A 16,756-nucleotide genomic window follows, 5' to 3' on the forward strand; every position below is an offset into this window, starting at 1 on the left:
CGTAATGTCAAGAGTGTTAGCCTTAACATATGATCCCGGTTTAACAACTTATTTTGACACCCAAACAAGAATATCATGATGTTTTTCATTCCTTATACGAAAACGACATCTCCTTCAGGTGACCTTTGTTTCCACAATAATGACAAATATAAGGAACGTTCTTACCTGGATTCATGTGTGCTGGTTTTGGAGGTTGATAAACTTTGCTCTTTTGAACCTTAACTGCCGGAGAAGGTATTTCACTTTTGCCATCAGTGGAAACCTTTTGTTGAGAAGAATCACTAGCCTTGACAAATTTTACCTTTTTGCTAGTACTTGGAGCATCTATTCCCTTATAGCCCAATCCTCGTGTATCACGATGATTTTTACTTGCTCCTAGCATAGTGTTTAATTTGCTTGAACAAGTATTGAACTTTTTCAAGTCATCTTGCAACATCTTGATTTTATCAAGAGCAGCAGCTAAATCAGCATCAAGGCGTTTTTCTCGAGCGCTTTCTCTGTCGTCAAAACTTGTTTGCTGGGAGTTAAACCTTGCTTCAGACTCTGCAAATTTCTCTTCCAACAAAAAGTACTTTTGATAAAGATTATCACATTCATGTGACTTCATACGTAGATTTTCCTCAGAAACCTTGAGGATCGATTCGGTAGAACGATTCGAAAAATAAACACCTGAGAAACATCTTCTCAATTTCTTGTTTTCTCGACATAGAGGAGTCAGAAGAGGTGTGACATGAGAAGTTGTAATCTTCTTCATATTCCACGAATCCAAAAACTCAACATACTCTGAGACTTCCTCATCAACATCTCTATCAATATCTGAATCACCCTCATCAGAAAGTTCATCCAACTGTTCTTCTAGTAGAGTTTCTCAATCAACAGTTTTTACATCAAGAGAATGTTTGGATATTGACTTAGATGTGACAGTTCTCTCAGGTGAATTCAAGCTTTTAGAATCATATGGTAATATCTGAACTGGTACATTATTAGAGATAGACTCGTCCATAATCAGATCGCTACAAACACAGACTTATAAGGTCATTAACGTGTTTGCCTGCTCTGATACCAATTGAAAAAGCGGGGGTCTAACAACACCACCCAATATTTCGCTTAGCAATCTGTATGGACTAACTCCGAAATACTTTGCTAGAGAATCAACTAGACAGTCAGATTCAATCTAGATAAAAGTATCTCAAGGAGTTAATATCTCTCTCTTGATTTGATTTTTACTCAAGCTAAAAACAATAGCGAGTCTTTATCAAATCCAAGGAATAACTTGGACGGTACCAAAGACCAATGTCCAAGGATCAATCAATATCAATCAACAACCAAAGGTTGGATTTCCAATTGATGATCACGAACGCACAACCAGTATTATTTCAATTATATAAAATATAATGCGGAAAAGAAATAACACAGACATCAGAAATTTTGTTAACGAGGAAACCGCAAATGCAGAAAAACCCCGGGACCTAGTCCAGATTGAATACACACTGTATTAAGCCGCTACAAACTAGCCTACTCCAAGCTAACTTCGGACTGGACTATAGTTGAACCCCAATCAGTCTCCCACCGATCCAAGGTACAGTTGTACTCCTACGCCTCTGATCCCAGCAGGATACTATGCACTTGATTCCCTTAGTTGATCTCACCCACAACCAAGAGTTGCTGCAACCCAAAATCACAGACTTGATAATAAACAGATCTGTCTCACACAGAAAAGTCTATCAAAGGATAAATCTGTCTCCCACAGATAAACCCTAGGTTTTGTTCCGTCTTAAGATATAAAATCAAGGTGAACATGAACCAATTGATAATCCGGTCTTATATTCCCGAAGAACAGCCTAGATTAATCAATCACCTTTCTACAATCCTTCATGACTACACAAGCGGTTTGTTTTGGAATCAAAAACAGTGAGACGAAGATGTTTGTGACTTATTTATCTTTCCTATCGGAGAACTCTCACGATCTCAAGCCAATCAATCGATTGTACTCGTACGATAGAAGATGCAAGATCAGATCACACAACTATGATAAAAGTAGTATCGGTCTGGCTTCACAATCCCAATGAAATCTTTAAGTCGTTAACCTGGTTTTAGAGAAGGAACCCAAAGGTTAAAGGAGAATCGACTCTAGCGAGCGCACTAGTATCACACAGACGTGTGGGGATTAGTTTTACACAATGCTAGATGACACCTTTATATAGACTTCAAATCAGGGTTTTGCCTTAGTTACAAAGCAATACTTATTCACCGTTAGATGAAAAACTGATTTAGATTCAAGCTAATATTTCTCAACCGTTAGATCGGAAACTTAGCTTGTCATACACACTTGGGTAGACATTTACTGGGTTTGTGAAAAATATGCCCAAACGTGTACGTGTATGTTGGTTCAACATAGTAACCCAAAAGGTTAACCATATGAGCATTTCATATTAACTTTTTTCTTCTTCACCATAACTAGTTCAATTGACTCAAATGAACTAGTTAAAGAGTTGTTCAATTGCTATGAGATCTTATGTAACTACACAAGACACAATTGAAACAAAGATGATTCCATTCGATTGAATCGGCTCATGAACATTATAACCACGGTTTGCATAAAGCATTCCTTAGTAATTTAATGTTTCATGTTCAGAGCACATATTTAGATCATAACTTCTTAAGTTCACAAACAAGTTCGCGGACTTAAGTTAATCGGTTGAATTTTCCAAACTCAGCAGAAATTCTCGGAAAGAGAACTTCCGCCAGTTCGCGGACTAGCACACAAACGAGTTTTAGAAAATCCAGCAGAAATTCTCGGTCGAGAACTTCCGACAGTTCGCGGACTGAGTCTGCGGACTGGGTTCGCAGACTTGGAAAGCCAATTCCACAATCCTTCCGATTTCTCTTAATCAACAAAGTTCGAAAACTTCGGTTCAAGAAATACATGGTTATGTAATCTAAACTCTCATTTCAATCATTGAAACATTCTCAGAGGACGCTATGTAGCCGTTATTCACAGACCTATTCACGTCAGAGCAATTCTCAAAGTGATTGAAACTTTTCATGACTTTCGTCACTAGGTGAAGATAAACTTGATCAAAGCAAAACGCTTTAACAACACACGATTTCGAGATAAAAGATAAGCAATGAATGCTCAGCTCGAAATGTCAAATGTGTATGATCTAGTCTATATAGCATCCGACTTTTGTCTCATAAGAAGTAGAAGATAAAATAGATAGACTTTTGAGTGATAGATAAGTTCAAGTCTCCACATACCTTTTTGTTGATGAAGTTCCACGGTTCCTTGTATAGATCTTCGTCGTTGTATGATGAATCGCTATGAAGTCCTTGAGCTCAACTACACTTTTCTATCCTAGTCCGAGACTTAGCTATGTAGGCTAGAAATCAAGACTCATAGTTTTGATCACTAACATTGACAAACATGCTTGAGATAGCAACACATGCGAGGTTGACCGAGCTATGCTCTAACAATCTCCCCCTTTGTCAATTTTAGTGAAAAAACTATTAATACATATGGAATACAAAAAAGATAAACTTTAGTGGCTCCTATTCCATAGTCTAATCTTCAACGTTCCCTGAAATCTTCGTCCTTCCAAGTACTCCAATTATCCCAAAAGTTGTAAGTTTAGCATCACCGTTGTTGAAGATCCGTAGCTATAACAATGAGATAAATCGAGATTCTCGATCATTATTATACAGTGTCGTAGTATTATTATGTAATATCAAAGTCCAATTGTATCACGACTTTAACAATAATACTACGGTGATATGTATCACTCCCCCTTAGTCAATACTCCATCTCGATCATGGAAACCACTCCCCCTTACACAATGATCCGAAAACCATATGTATTTGTAGTGTGAACTACATTATTTCTCCCCCCTTTTTGTCAATAAAATTGGCAAAGGTACAAGAACGGGATCATAATAAAATTTCCACAAGAGACATTTCATAGACTAAAAGAAAAATACATACCAACTTAATTTAGATGCAATCATAAAGCCGAAGTTAAATGCATTCATCAAGGAGTTTTAAGATACAAGATAAATAACCCCTATAAAATTCCACAGCCGCACACCCCGCAAGATATTACCATTAAGCACAAGTTCAAAAGAACTCTCCCCCATTTGATGTCATTCCCGAAAGAACAACGAGAGCGACCTTGATTTCGAAAAAAAAAGAAGGATTTTTTAATTGGACACCAAAAACCATGGAAATGATTTTCTATATCCAAAACTCAATCAAATTAATCACAAGTAAACCCATGATTAATTTAATCGGAATACGCAACTAAATTAAACTACAAAAGTGACCAATTTAATTGATTGTGCTCAACATAAGAAAACTCACGGAGCTACGACTAAGATAACCACATGGAGATGACTACCTTAATCGTTCAAATACTCAACATAAGGAAAACCTTACGGAATATACGACTACATCAACCAATAGAACATGATTAGTATAGCCGTTCATATACTCAACACAAGAACTTGTGGAATATATGAAAAACTCAACTAGATTAATTACAATAGAACCTATAATTAATCTAATTGGAATACAAACAACCAAACTAATCACGAAGGTAATCAATTTAATTGTCAAAATTTTTGCTCGACAAAAGAAGACTTTCGGAGCAAATAACTAAATAACCAACCAAGATGATTAATTTAGTTCATAATGCTCAACATATAGCATCTTATGTAACAACCAACAAAGCCAATAAGAATAATCGACTTAGTTGTATCGTGCTCAACATAAGACACACAATGGAGCCTTCACGGTGATACAAAAAGAATGGATCAATGAAGATCAATACCGTGGAATACATACAAGGATCTATTCTATCTTTCCATCACTATATGCGTAATGACATAATAGACTTTATCCTTGTCACACAAAAGATTTTATCCTATTTTCCATCAAGTAAATGATTGCATAGGCATAACTTTTGTATTTGTCAAAAGTCCATTCGTCCTTTCATCAATACGAATACCAATTTATGAACGACTTTACTTTTGACAGCATATGGGACCTTCAAGTTCACGGACGCAAACAATACATATCCCATAAACAATTACAATATCACAAAATCATAAAGATTAATATTGCAATAACAATCTTTGCCCTTAGAAGGTAGAATCAATCTTTTTCGCACGGATTTATACCAAGAGTGGTTACCAAAAGCGTATAAAAAGATTTCCTTAACAAAGAAGAACATACAAAGTCATTGACGACTATGAACCATAGTTCATATGAGATGATTGTGAACACTCAAGAATATATAGCAATGTGGACTACTACCCATTCTAGAACTTCCTTCTTTGTGATTCACCAACATCACTCTTGTAACAGCCACAAAACATCTTAGAATAGGATTTCTCCAAGAATCCCAGTGCCCAAGTCCAAGGGAATAGAACAAGTGCAACGAAACGGAGCAAACACTAAAAACAAGATACAGGACAAAGACCAATATTAACTCATCCAAATTCAACAATTCTCATCTCCATTTTGAAGGGAATTCATTAAGGAAGAGAATGCAAAAATAATGAGGTAAATCCGAGTTCGGACGAAGAAGTTACGTCCAAAACAAGTTTACCGAATATCGACGTCAAGTATGCATACGGGTTTGCGAACTTAAACCCCTGGATTTTGATTTTGAATGCTATTATGCATACTTGGTATGTGTACCATGTAGTCCAAACATCCCGAACTATTATTTTCAAACCTAAACATTTAAGAACCTTAAACACAGATCAAGTTAGGTAGAAATGAACGATAAGCAAGATTATTATAAGTATTCTAAGAAAATAAAAGTACAAATCTTGCTCAAGTTTATAGACATACCTTTTTAGATGAATCCAATCGAATTCTACCGCCTTACCGAACATAATATGTGTGCCCCAATTCTTGTGCTTCCCTCACCGTATATAAAGCAGGCATTCCTTGGTGAGGATGCACTTCCAACGCAATAAAGTTGCGTTGGGGTGAACAAAGTCTTGCTCACCACAAGTGACCTTTGGATTATCATGAAAGAGATCACTTTTAGAACCTTTCACATCCAATTCCATTTTTCCAAAAAACTTGTTAAGTTCCAACATCATGGATACCGCCTTTTCCATAGTCATGGAGTTTTCTGGAAGATCATTCCTTTTCACACTCAAAACATCATTGTTTTTCTTCGGTATCCACTTCTGAGTGCGTTTAGGAACGACCGAAACCTTCTTCCCATTACTCTCTTCAAGATTTTCCGAAAGAGAATTGGATCGACTATTCTTTTGCAAGTTAGTCTTTCTCCAATTGGAAGCATCAGATCATGTCTTCGTCGTTACAAAGTTATCCTTTTGATAACCATTACGATTGTGAAAAGTCTTCGTATGACGTTTATAGACAAATCTAGTATTATCACAACACTGATTCCTTTGCCTAAAGGTTGGACGTTTACAACCCGTAATATCAAGAGTGTTAGCCTTAACATATGATCCCGGTTTAACAACTTATTTTGATACCCAAACAAGAATATCATGAAGTTTTTCATTCCATATACGAAAACGACATCTCCTTTCTAGGTGACCTTTGTTTCCACAATAATGACAAATATAAGGAACGGTTCTTACCTGGATTCATGTGTGCTGGTTTTGGAGGTTGATAAACTTTGGTCTTTTGAACCTTAATTGCTGGAGAAGGTATTTCACTTTTTCCATCAGTGGAAACCTTTTGTTGAGAAGAATCACTAGCCTTGACAAATTTTACCTCTTTGCTAGTACTTGGAGCATCTATTCCCTTATAGCCCAATATTCGTGTATCATGATGATTTTTACTTGCTCCTAGCATAGTGGTTAATTTGCTTGAACTAGTATTGAACTTTTTCAAGTCATCTTCCAACATCTTGATTTTATCAAGAGCAGCAGCTAAATCAGCCTCAAGGCGTTTTTCTCGAGCGCTTTCTTTGTCGTCAAAACTTGTTTGCTGGGAGTTAAACCTTGCTTCAGACTCTGCAAATTTCTCTTCCAACAAAAAGTACTTTTGATAAAGATTATCACATTCAAGTGACTTCATACGTAGGTTGTCTTCAGAATCCTTGAGGATCGATTCGGTAGAACGATTCGAAAAATAAACACCTGAGTAACATCTTCTCAATTTCTTGTTTTCTCGATAGAGAGGAGTCAGAAGAGGTGTGACATGAGAAGTTGTAATCTTCTTCATATTCCACGAATCCAAAAACTTAACATACTCTGAGACTTCCTCATCAACATCTCTATCAATATCTGAATCACCCTCATCAGAAAGTTCATCCAACTGTTTTACTAGGTGAGTTTCCCACTCAACAGTTTTTACATCAAGAGAATGTTTGGATATTGACTTAGATGTGACAGTTCTCTCAGGTGAATTCAATCTTTTAGAATCATCTGGTAATTTCTGAACTGGTACATTATTAGAGATAGACTCGTCCATAATCAGATCGCTACAAACACAGACTTATAAGGTCGTTAACGTGTTTGCCTGCTCTGATACCAATTGAAAAAGCGGGGGTCTAACAACACCACCCAATATTTCGCTTAACAATCTGTATGGACTAACTCCGAAATACTTTGCTAGAGAATCATCTAGATAGTCAGACTCTATCTAGATAAAAGTATCTCAAGGAGTTAATATCTCTCTCTTGATTTGATTTTTACTCAATCTAAAAACAAGAGCGAGTCTTTATCAAATACAAGGAATAACTTGGACGGTACCAAAGACCAATGTCCAAGGATCAATCAATATCAATCAACAACCAAAGGTTGGATTTCCAATTGATGATCACGAACGCACAACCAGTATTATTTCAATTATATAAAATATAATGCGGAAAAGAAATAACACAGACACCGGAATTTTTGTTAACGAGGAAACCGCAAATACAGAAAAACCCCGGGACCTAGTCCAGATTGAATACACACTGTATTAAGCCGCTAAAGACACTAGCCTACTCCAAGCTAACTTCGGACTGGACTATAGTTGAACCCCAATCAGTCTCCCACCGATACAAGGTACAGTTGTACTCCTACGCCTCTGATCCCAGCAGGATACTACGTACTTGATTCCCTTAGATGATCTCACCCACAACCAAGAGTTGTTGCAACCCAAAATCACAGACTTGATAATAAACAGATCTGTCTCACACAGAAAAGTCTATCAAAGGATTAATCTGTCTCTCACAGATAAACCCTAGGTTTTGTTCCGTCTTAAGATATAAAATCAAGGTGAACATGAACCAATTGATAATGCGGTCTTATATTCCCGAAGGACAACCTAGATTAATCAATCACCTCTCTACAATCCTTCTTGACTACACAGGCGGTTTGTCAAGGAATCACAAACAGTGAGACGAAGATGTTTGTGACTTCTTTATCTTACCTATCGGAGAACTCCCACAATCTCAAGTCAATCAATCGATTGTACTCGTACGATAGAAGATGCAAGATCAGATCACACAACTACGATAAAAGTAGTATCGGTCTGGCTTCACAATCTCAATGAAATCTTTAAGTCGTTAACCTGGTTTTAGAGAAGAAAACCAAAGGTTAAAGGAGAATCGACTCTAGCGAGCGCACTAGTATCACACAGACGTGTGGGGATTAGTTTTGCACAATGCTAGATGTCTCCTTTATATAGCCTTCAAATCAGGGTTTTGCCTTAGTTACAAAGCAATCCTTATTCACCGTTAGATGAAAACTTGATTTAGATTCAAGCTAATGTTTCTCAACCGTTAGATCGAAAAACTTAGCTTGTCACACACACTTGGGTAGACGTTTACTGGGTTTGTGAAAACCATGCCCAAACGTGTACGTGTATGTTGGTTCAACATAGTAACCCAAAAGGTTAACCATATGAGCATTTCATATTAACCTTGTTCTTCTTCACCATAACTAGTTCAATTGACTCAAATGAACTAGTTAAAGAGTTGTTCAATTGCTATGAGATCTTATGTAACTACACAAGACACAATTGAAACAAAGATGATTCGATTCGATTGAATCGGCTCATGAACATTATAGTCACGGTTTGCATAAAGAATTACTTAGTAATTTAATGTTTCATGTTCAAAGCACATCTCTAGATCATAACCTCTTAAGTTCACAAACAAGTTAGCGGACTTAAGTTAATCGGTTGAGTTTTCCAAACTCAGCAGAAATTCTCGGAAAGAGAACTTCCGCCAGTTCGCGGACTTAGCACACAAACGAGTTTTGAAAAATCCAGCAGAAATTCTCGGTCGAGAACTGCAGACTGGGTTCACGGACTGAGTCTGCAGACTGGGTTCACGGACTTGGCAAGCCAATTCCACAATCCTCCCGATTTCTCTTGATCAACAAAGTTCGAAAACTTCGGTTCAAGAAATACATGGCTATGCAATCTAAACTCTCATTTCAATCATTGAGACATTCTCATAGGACGTTATGTAGCCGTTATTCACAGACCGTTTCACGTCAAAGAAATTCTCAAAGTGATTGAAACTTTTCATGACTTTCGTCACTAGGTGAAGATAAACTTGATCAAAGCAAAACGCTTTACCAACACACGATTTAGAGATAAAAGATAAGAAATGAATGCTCAGTTCGAAATGTCAAATGTGTATGATCTAGTCTATATAGCATGCGACTTTTGTCTCATAAGAAGTAGGAGATAGAATAGATAGACTTTTGAGTGATAGATAAGTTCAAGTCTCCACATACCTTTTTGTTGATGAAATTCCACGGTTCCTTGTATAGATCTTCGTCGTTGTATGATAAATCACCATGAAGTCCTTGAGCTCAACTACACTTTTCTATCCTAGTCCGAGACTTAGATATGTAGGCTAGAAATCAAGACTCATAGTTTTGATCACTAACATTGACAAACATGCTTGAGATAGCAACGCATGCGAGGTCGACCGAGCTATGCTCTAACACTAATAACGTTAAAAACATTTAGTTCAGTGGTCATATTACCAAAGGATATGTTCATAAGCTCGGTCCTACAGTTGATGATGGCATTAGTTGTGGCCAAAAATGGACGACCTAAAATCACCAGTATTTGAGCACTGGGGTCCTGAACAGGCTGGGTATATAGAACAACGAAATCCACTGGATAAATAAACTTATCAACCTCAATCAGAATATCCTCTATGACACCACGAGGGACTTTGACAGACCAATCAGCTAATTGTAGTGTTATTTTAGCCAGCTTCAACTCTCCAAGACCTAACTGAGTGTACACGTGGTAAGGAAGCAAGTTAACACTAGCTCCTAAGTCAAGTAATGCCTTATCATCCATGTGATTACCAATCTTACAAGATATGGTAGGCCATCCAATGTCTTTATACTTGGGGGTTGTTTGGTTCAGAAGGATTGAACTTACTTGACCAGCTAAAAAGGCTTTCTTATGGACATTAAGCTTACGCTTTCGTGTACAAAGATCCTTAAGGAATTTGGCATAAGCAGGCATTTTCCTAATTGCTTCTAGTAAAGGGATGTTAATGTTTACCTGCTTAAATATTTCCATTATTTCGTTGAAAGTCGACTCTCTCTTTGTTGGAGCTAACAACTGTGGATATGGGGCTCTGGACACAAAATGAGACCTATCAGGAGGAATCACATTGGACTCTTTAGAGACTCTAGCAGTCTCTTCTGCTATTGGCTCTTCTTCATGAGTATAAGGTGGAACTACAATATGTCCACTATCAGGCATGGCTACCTTATTGTCTACCATTTTACCACTTCTAAGGGTTGTTATAGAGTTCACATGATTGAACTCTTTCTCTCTAGACGATACTTCATGAATTCCTCTGGGATTGGGTAGTGGTTGATTGTGGAACTTTCTCTTTTCTTTTTCGCTCAAAAACTCTGCAATTATACTAACCTGATCTTTTAGCTCTGAAATAGCCTGAGAGTTTTCCTGTAAACCATTCTCAACTGTTTGCTTAAACACTGCACTGTTATGAGATAAGATGGTGATAGACTCTTCTAAGCTCATGATTTTTTTATCCGAAAGGTTCTGATACTGATCCGGCCCTAAATGGTTCTTAGTATACCCAAAATCCGAGAGAGTCTGAGAACTACTAGGCTGACCTTGACTCTGGCCCTTAGACCAAGAAAAATTAGGGTGGTTCCTCCAACCAGGGTTATAAGTATCTGAATATGAATCAAATCTCTAACGGTTTTCAAACCTAGAGTTGTTATAAAGAGCATGGGCTTGCTATTCGTATCTGGCATGTTGTGACCCTTTATTCATTTCTAAGGCCTCTAGATGCCTAAGAATATCCGACCCATAATCTACTCTATCGACCCTATGGATATGATTTCTAGGTATTTTTGGTTCTCTCATTGAAGCCCATTGCCTAGTTTTCTCAGCTAACTCGATGAACTCGTCAAAACATTCATCTGGGTCTTGATGGGTAAATTTTCCACCACTAATTGTTTCTACCTGCATAAGGGTTTCACTATCAAGGCCCTCATATAAAATTTGGGCCAAGTGGGCTTTTTCAAAGCCGTGATGTGGATACTGGTATAACAATTCACTAAACCTTTCTACATAATCATGAAGTTTTTCACCTAATTTATGCTTAAAGGTTTGGATAGACTGACGAATAGCAGCAGTCTTATGGTGTGGGTAGAATTTCTTAATAAATACCTCTACAAGACCATCCCAGGTGGTAATTGTTTTAGAAGGAATAAAATGATACCACTCTTTCGCTTTCTCATCGAGAGAGAAGTGAAACAAACGTAACCTAAACACATCTTTGGAGACATTCAGATAGTTCATTGTGTCACAAATCATTTCAAAGTCTCTTATGTGGGTATACGGGTTCTCATTCTCTAACCCCTTAAAGGTACGAAGCATGCCAATTGTCTCAGGTCTAATATCGAATTGGACCGTAGAAGCTGGTATAACTACACCGGGGTCACACACTACTCTAGACGAGTTCAAACGACCCCTAAGGGTTTTTACTGATACTTGATCATCATTTTCATTAACCATTTCGACGAAAATAGAAGTAACACCTAAATCCGTGTAATGGGTTGGACTCAAATTAAAAAGGTCGTTATCCTCAAGTCTATCTCCTACCCGTTTCCAACGGCGCATACACAAGTAGAACCGCTAGTGGTAACAAAAAATTTGTGCACATGCAAATGCTGGGGTTCACTAATTTAGGTAAGCTTGGATTACCTTTAGCAATATATACCAATAGTCAGAGACTGGTCAATGGTACAAGGCTAAGGTTTGTGATTTTTCGAATGATAACGCCCAGAGGGTTCACCAAACTAAACCACGTGGTTTCCTAAAATCGGTGCCAGACGAAAGTGCAATTGATGTGTGCATGTTATTTTTTGTTTTTCTTTTAAATATAAAAAAAATAGTCAAAAATAAAAAATAAACAAAAATAAAAATAATGAAATAGAATATTTACAAAGAAATAAATAAAATAGTTATGTACAAATAAAATAAATAAAACTTTTACCTGATGATAGTCTTTCTGAGTATTAAAATAAAACTTTTAATTTCTGAAAAAAAAATAAATAAAAAAAGCTAAAAAATAATACTACCTTATTTAGAAAAATAAAATCTTGAGTACGGTACTTACCTTTTCGGTAGGCAAATCCACAATAAATGCGTAATATAACCTGCACAACAAAGACAAGACTATACCCAAAGTAATATCAAAGAAAATAAAATAAAAATCTAAAACCTACCCTAAAGGCAAGTCTGCATCGACGGCGCCAAAAACTGATGCAGTTTTTACAGTGATAAGTAGAGGGATTCGATTCTCGGACTTGGGAAGTTGTTGATTTTAGACTTAATAAAACAAAATACGAAAACTAGCAAAAAATATGTAAACAAAGGTAATAGGATTACTGGCACTCAGGATTTCACTGTTTCTCATACTCATGTGGTTCAGAAATTAATCCTAGGATAATTATGGCTCAAATAATAAAATTTATTAACTCTTAATATTTGCCAAGATAGATTTTTGAAAGCAATGACTGTAAATCTAAAGCATAGGACATCAAATCATTTAAGCTAAGCATGACCCGTCAATTGAAATGACAATCATTCAATAAAAGTCATAAACAATTAATAAACAGTGCAAAAAGTAATTAAGAATCATGTAGCTCCCCCTAATCTAACAACTGACTAATCCAAGTGATTAACTATAAAATGAGGCACTAACGATCTAAAACATCTATTTAAACATTAAGAAAGAATTTCTAAACAAAAATTAACCCGAAACTAAACCCTCTCTGAAATACATACAAAAACTCCTCTCAAGTGATACATATTTAATAATGAGTTGGTTTACAAATGGAATATAAACACAAAATAAACATAGCGGAAGCTAACCAACTAACGAAACCAAACCAACTTCTCGAAGCTTTTATCGCCACGTACGCGGCTTGATATGTTTCTGAAACTGAAAGTGGGAATGGGTGAGCACATCATCCCTAAAAGGGGTGCCCCGTAGAAATAACAACTAACTTTCAAGTAATCACTAGAATGATTTAAAGACAATGCAGGTTTTACTGAAAACCGATAAAACACGGAAAACATATAAAGCTTATTAATATAATAGTAATACTGAAATTATAAAGTTCTACCAACCAATAAACCGGTACACATTCACAACATAAATAGTAGTTGAGCGACGTCTTCCTTCGGAGTAGCAAGGCATGACTGTTGCGGATTCTTCAATGATCATTAAAGCGCCCATGAGGTTTCCTTCCTCAAGTCATAAACTATATGTACCTTACCAGTACCTTATTCGACGCGCACTTTACATATCAAGTATCTAAAGAGATCTAATGGTAACAACATTATATGCGATCAAAGTGCTTACACAGTGGAGAGCCCCCAATCCGCCCACGCGTAAATCTAACAATCATATATAAGATTCTCAACATCATTCTCTCTAAATACCAAAACATAATATAATAGCTTTTGAAAGTAATTTAAAAGAAACAGTAAACATTCACGTATGAGACATGTGTTTCCCCCGTAAAAAAATAGGAAAAATATAATGGCCAAATTAAAACCAGACCTATATAATATTAAACCCAACGAGGTCTATCTAGGTTTGTAATAAATAGATATAACATTTGGGAGCACACATCTCACGCCAATCAAAAGGAAACCTTCTCCCTTTCATGCTAACAACAAATAAAGACTGTAACCACTTTCCAGTCAGTCGAAAGAATCACATTTTGGAAAATAAGTAAATACTCCCAAAACACAGATATTAGTTGCTTCTAAAGATCCAATCCCATCCCAAAATGTAAAAGAAAACTAGTTTGTATTACACACAAATAATACATACATACACTATCAAATAGTAACAAAGACATGCATGAATTTCACAAAAGATAGATTTATAAAACAATAGTGAATACAAGAGAGTTCGTTATCGATTCCCACCTCTTTTGATGACAAGCCTCGCCTACCTCGAGATGTTCAATACACTGGATCATCCTTTGAATCGATCGTTGTTAATAACAACTAACTGTTAATCACACAAGCACTCTAAAGATTAGCCAAAAGGCTCACACAAGGCTCATAACATAATCTCATACAACACTCTAGTTATAGGCTAAGTGAATTATCTAATGGTTCTAAGCCCATTAATTATTCTACACCTTTTCATTGTCTATCTTTAGCACATCTAAGGTTTACTAATTGATTTAAGTTGGTTCTATAGTTCATTAGATATGTCTTCTGAATATCTACAACTTTGTAAAAGGAACCAAAGGTCAACTCGGACCACAAGTGGTCCAATTCATCCAAATAAGAAAACTAGATTAAAGCCAAGTCCACTAAACTCGGCCCACTACTCAAGGCCCAGTCCAACTGGGTCAAACTAACAGTCACTGACAGTCAATGAGGTCAATCAACGGTCAACGTCTAATGTCAAATGGTCAAAGTCAATTGGTCAAATCCAAATCGGTCAACTGAGTCAAGTAGGGTCAAGATGGGGAACCCGGTGAGTCAACACGATTCGACCCAGTCAGATAAACTGAGTCAGCTCAACACAGAATCAGTCAGATAATCTGACTGAACAGAAAGGCTCGAGGTCGATGCCTTTGCACAGGCCGAACTTCTATTACACAAACAAAGGTGCACACACCAAAATCTCATATGCAACATGACTAAACCTACTAATCTGATTCCCAAACTGCATCTCAGTTCAACTTCAAAACCTTCTTTACATTACAACTCTAAATCTAAGTCTACAACATCATTAACACATTCACATCAACCAACGATTCATAGCCCAATAAATGTACGATCCTAATATCACCAGAACTCGCATTCATATAAATAAAGCTTCACTGCCACAATTACAGCATCAATATCTTCTTAAGTTCACCAACAGCTGATCAACATTCATTTCCTGCACATCTAGACTTCAACAATCAACCTGAATTTCCACCTCTGTCACTGCTACTTCGTACTACAAGTACAATTCCAACAACCTGCAACACCCATTACAGTTTCATTCACTCAACAAAATCACCACCACCAATTGTAGTTAACACCGAAGTCCATTCAGTTCTAACATCATCTCCAAGACCTTGTATTTCACCAAACCATCATCAACTCAACATAGTACACAACCCAGACAACCACCTGCAATTCCACTTCATTCAAAACAACCTCAACTTCATGTCATCTGTAATTGCATCCCTAACAACCTAATTGTATATCCTCCAACAGCCACAGCTCAACAACAACAATTAACCCGCAACCATCTTCTTAACTATCTAACAGCAACTCGATTCACATCTCAATTCCACACAAACCAACTTCATTACAACCAGCAGCATCAACACCAATGTACACGGCAACCTCAACATCCAAACATTTTCATTAACAGTTCTACACCACTCGTTTCTATCTTTCTCAAATTCAAACCTTAAATTCAATAACCTAAATTCAATCATCACCACTCAATACTTCTTCTGTATCTGAAATTTCTCAATTCAGGAACCCTAATCTTCATCTACAATTCATATAAACCCTAACCCGGATCTCAAATTCCTAAAGAAATCAAATTAAACTCCATGCAATCGACTCTACCAAAAATTAAAGACAAACCCATCTCTAAAAGATCAAACTATAAATCAATTTCACACAAAACTGAATTAATTAAAGAAACTCTGAATTGAATTCTCTAATTTACCTTTTTCCTCGATTCTGAAACATCAACCCTAATCAACACCACCTCTATCAATCATCAAGGTTCTCAACTGATTCAACATCTCCTCTTGATTTCTTCATCTCAAACTAAAACCCCAACTTCAATTAACAGCAGCAACCCTATCATCATCTTCCCGTGCTCAAACAAACACACCACCATCACCTTCGTATCTAACCAACTAAGTTAACAAGTTTCCTAATAACTACTCACGAGATTTAACTTAATCCTTTGAATTGAATTCGACAGAGAAGAAAACGAAGAAGAACAGAAGAAGAAGGAGGAGATAAGAACGAAGAGAGAAGGAAGAAAAGAGAATGAATTTCTCTTCGACACGTTAGGGTGATAAGGCTAAAGATAAAATGATAAAGGCACCCATCAAAGTGATAAAGGCAGCCAGGGCGGTCTATAGAAAAATTATTATTTTTCTCTTCATACTCATCCGATAATATCTTCTTCGTCCGGTATCCGAAAGACACGTTCGAGTAGTCTATTTCGCATAACTTTTCGAGACCTAATAAGTGATACTAGTTCCGTACCCAGATC

At 36.7% G+C, this 16,756-nt stretch overlaps 1 long non-coding RNA gene across 1 annotated transcript; it reads right to left on the minus strand.

Moving 5' to 3' along the window:
• Positions 1-13,191: 13,191 nt before the first annotated feature.
• LOC113299283 lies at positions 13,192-16,504 on the minus strand. The gene is made up of 2 exons (XR_003334774.1): positions 16,196-16,504; positions 13,192-13,893 (listed from the first exon to the last, which is right to left on the minus strand). It is a non-coding gene; the product is annotated as an uncharacterized LOC113299283 (long non-coding RNA).
• Between the last annotated feature and the right edge of the window lie 252 nt (positions 16,505-16,756).

The sequence above is a fragment of the Papaver somniferum genome, chromosome 7 (genome assembly GCF_003573695.1).
Source record: "Papaver somniferum cultivar HN1 chromosome 7, ASM357369v1, whole genome shotgun sequence".
In the NCBI taxonomy this organism is placed as follows: Eukaryota; Viridiplantae; Streptophyta; class Magnoliopsida; order Ranunculales; family Papaveraceae; genus Papaver; species Papaver somniferum.